This window comes from Lathyrus oleraceus, chromosome 4 (assembly GCF_024323335.1).
Source record: "Lathyrus oleraceus cultivar Zhongwan6 chromosome 4, CAAS_Psat_ZW6_1.0, whole genome shotgun sequence".
Lineage (NCBI taxonomy): Eukaryota > Viridiplantae > Streptophyta > Magnoliopsida > Fabales > Fabaceae > Lathyrus > Lathyrus oleraceus.
Window position 1 is genome coordinate 54,641,312 of NC_066582.1, and position 3,959 is coordinate 54,645,270.

Below are 3,959 nucleotides of genomic sequence, written 5' to 3' on the forward strand. Positions count from 1 at the left end.
CAGGAGTGTGACCTTGGATTCCACAGACTTCACAATTCTGAGTTATGGCAACTACGGTGGCTGGAGGTGATACATTTAAACTTTCAATTTTCTGGACCAGAGCATCCACTTTTGCATTAACATGATCAAGGTTACTTATCTCGTACATGCCAGTTTTCGTTTGAGGTTTTTCCACCATTGTTCGTTCGGTTCCCCACTGATAGTGGTTTTGAGCCATGCTTTCGATAAGTTGGTAAGCATCAGCATAAGGTTTGTTCATTAGTGCACCACCTGCGGCGGCATCTATTGTTAACCTCGTGTTGTACAGGAGACCATTATAGAATGTATGAATTACTAACCAGTCTTCTAAACCATGATGTGGACAAAGTCTCATCATGTCTTTGTATCTTTCCCATGCTTCGAAAAGAGACTCGTTATCTTTCTGTTTAAATCCATTTATTTGGGCTCTTAACATAGCTGTTTTGCTTGGCGGAAAATATCGAGCAAGAAAAACTTTCTTCAACTCGTTCCATGTGGTGACTGAGTTGGAAGGAAGAGATTGAAGCCATCTTCTAGCGCTATCTCTTAGTGAGAAAGGGAAAAGACGAAGTCGAATTGCCTCTGAAGTGACACCATTAGCTTTAACAGTATCAGCGTATTAAACAAATACGGATAAATGAAGGTTAGGATCCTCAGTAGGATTTCCAGAGAATTGGTTCTGTTGCACTGCCTGCAACAGTGAAGGTTTGAGTTCAAAGTTGTTTGCTTCGATTGCGGGTGGAGCAATACTTGAATGCGGTTCATCTTGCGATGGAGCGGCGTAATCTCTAAGAGCACGAGCTGGTTCTGCCATCTCGGGTATCGAAGGGAAAATATTTTTGAAATCAGGAAGTTCTACAGGAGGTAGATTGTTTGCAGCACGATATTCCCGAATTCGTCGTAAGACTCGGAGATATAGTTCGATATCGTTGATTCGTAAGTATAGCGGCTCGCCTTGTGAGCGAGTGCGTGGCATACAAATCAACGAAAGAAAGAAAAGAGAAAGAAAAGCCTTAGTCTCTACAGCGTAACAGGAGAGTTACGATATCGACTAAATAAAAGTCCCCGGCAACGACGCCAAAAACTTGATCGCTCGACTCTATGAGTCGAATTGGGGTACAAACTGCAAGTGCACAGTTCTATCGCGTAGTTTTAAAAGATATCGATCCCACAGGGACTTATGAATCGATATACCGTTATCTAAGGTTACTTCGTAAAGCTAAGGCAGGTAATACTTTGATTTTTGGGGGAAAAAACTAAGACTAAAATAGGATCTAAAGTTAATATCTAATAAGCGGATATCGGTACGTAATTCGTCGTAATTAGGGAATCAATTCTTTATTGGTTTCTTGGTTTTAAAAATAAATCTTTTCAGTTAACGCTATTGGTTAAAAGTTTTATCTCAAACTCTCGCTCTGTTGAATAAACTATGATTTTATATTAACGTAGCTGTCACTTATAGTTAAGTCAAAAACCACTTTTTGAAAACAATAGAATCCGTAGAAACTCTTTTTAAGAAAACACTAATCGTTTAAACACCCTTATCTCAAACTCTCGCTCTGTTGACTTAGGTTATATAATTAAATTCAAATGCTTAACTCTCGCCCTCACATTCAATCTTTAAAAATACTTTTTGAAAAAGGTTAGAATTTAATTAACTCTAAAAATTGCTCTCGCCCTGATCTAGAATTAATGTCCAATTTACACTGTCCAGTCAAAACCTCAAACTCTCGCTCTATTGATTTTAACTTCTTTATGTCTTTTACTTTCGTACAAAAACTTTGTTATTAAACCTGTAAATTGAGACCGTAAAAAGAGTGATTTTAATTTTAAACTTAAATAAACCAACTTAGTTTTGATTCCTTCATTCCGCTTACTTTACGTACCGATACCTAAATAAATTAGCCAGACATGCTAAACAGACTTAAATAAATATCATGCATAAACAGACTCATCGCAGGCAAACAGTATAAATTAATAGTAAAAACAAGCATATATAAATTCAACAAATAAATAAAGAACCTGAATAATTAAATAGCAGTCTTGAACACTCCACCACAGACCGGTTGAATTTGTTCTTGAGTTCTTCAATCAGGCAGAAAAAATAAAACGAAGGAATAAAAAAACTAGATTCTAACGTAAGGTTAGATCCGTCAAAAGGTACACAATAGTTCCCGGTGTAGAAACTATTGTGCGAAAAATTAATTAAGTGCTAGAAAAGAAAATAGAATTGCTAAAGAAACAATATAACAATTATAAAAGAGGTACTATAAGGAATATGCTTAAGCTGCTGGAAAAAGAAAAAATGCAAAGAAAAACTAAAACTGGAAAACTGTCTGGGAGCGTGGAACCGAGGAAGGGTTTGCAAAGCTGGTATTTATATTGGCACTTTCCGTAACGGTCTTCAGAAGTAGTCCGCGTCAAAGGGTCTTCACGTAACGGAGGTATAGGCGTGGAAATAGGATTCAGCGTGTAAATAGGACTCAACGTCTCTGAAGGCAAAAATGTAGGGGAATGGTGTGACGTCCGTCACACCATGTGTGACGCTCGTCACAGGCATGTATACAGCGTGCCGCTCGTCACAACCTCTGTGACGCTCGTCACAGGCACAACGCTTGTGCCTTCTTTGGGCTGGGCTTGGCTTTTGCTATTTGTTTCCAAAAACTTCTTTTTGCACCTCCTTTTCTTCCTTTTTTTACTTTTGCTTCAAATAGATACCTGAGATAAATAGAAAGGAAATACCGCGTAATATCTGATAAAATGAAATAAATTAAAGTAAATAATAATGTATTTTAATTGAATTAAGTCCTAAAATGTGATATAATTTCATGTTATCAGCTGTAACACCTCAAAATTTGCCCTCCTCTCTTGAGACTAGTTTGACATATTGCATTTCATATTTTAGAGCATTAGGCATTTCATTTTTGCATTTCATCTGAAAATAAGAAGACCATCCTCCAAAGTCTTTTCAAAAGATGGAGAAGTTACATGATTCAAGCCTGAGGGTTTCTATGAATTGATGATCAACCATCTGAGGGTTCGCACTTCATTTAGGGTTTCCTGATCCTTCAAGAGTCTTAAGCATTATCTTGTTTGCAAGGATATATTACCATCATCATGGTTCTATCATCATCCAGGGTTTCATTGTTCATGCTCAAGTTCCTTTAGATTAGGGTTTTGACCTCTGGTCAACCCTAATCAATGACTTTCTTCCAACTAGGGTTTCTCAAGGAGATGAGGTATTTTATTGGGATGAAGATCACATGGTTATATTTAGAAGCTTACATGAGCTAGGATTTCATTTTGGAGCAATTTCCCCAAGTGGTAGAGGCTCAAGCTGATCAGGGCATTTCAAGGTCATCTGAGGACCAAACAAGTCAACTGTGCAGTCAACTGAGGGCTATGAGGTGGGGAAATGAGTTGAGACACCTCAATCATGTTCAAAAGAGGTCCATTTATCATTCTAAACATCTATCTTGAAGATTTTGAAGCCATGGCAAAAGTTTCCAGAAATGGAAAGTGACCTGTAATTTCAAGTTTCCAAATATTGCAAGTTTTTGGTTCACATTCAACTTGACTTATCAACATCAAATAAGCTTCAAATGGATTTTTGGTGAACATGAAAGTTGAATATCTTTCTCTCCCCTTTCCAAAAAGTCCTATTTCATGATCATATGATGATTGGTTGAGAAGTTATGGCCAAATGATCACAAAGTATACATGGAATTTCAAAGTGGCATAACTTTTGATTCAAAACTCCAAATTGGTCCATCCTTTTTGCAAAATGCTTGTCATGACCAAGAGATTCCAAATCAACCCTTGCCATGCATGGAAGAAGTTCATATGATCATCATTTCTCACATGTGCATTTTGGAGGGAATTTTGATAATTCAAATTTGGTTGATGCTACAAGCAAAATGTCATTCAAATCTTGTTTTTTG

The 3,959-nt window shown here is 37.2% G+C and overlaps 1 non-coding gene across 1 annotated transcript; it reads left to right on the forward strand.

Moving 5' to 3' along the window:
* The first annotated feature begins 347 nt into the window (after positions 1-347).
* LOC127077793 (small nucleolar RNA R71) lies at positions 348-454 on the forward strand. The gene has a single exon (XR_007787566.1). It is a non-coding gene; the product is annotated as a small nucleolar RNA R71 (small nucleolar RNA).
* The last annotated feature ends 3,505 nt before the right edge of the window (positions 455-3,959 follow it).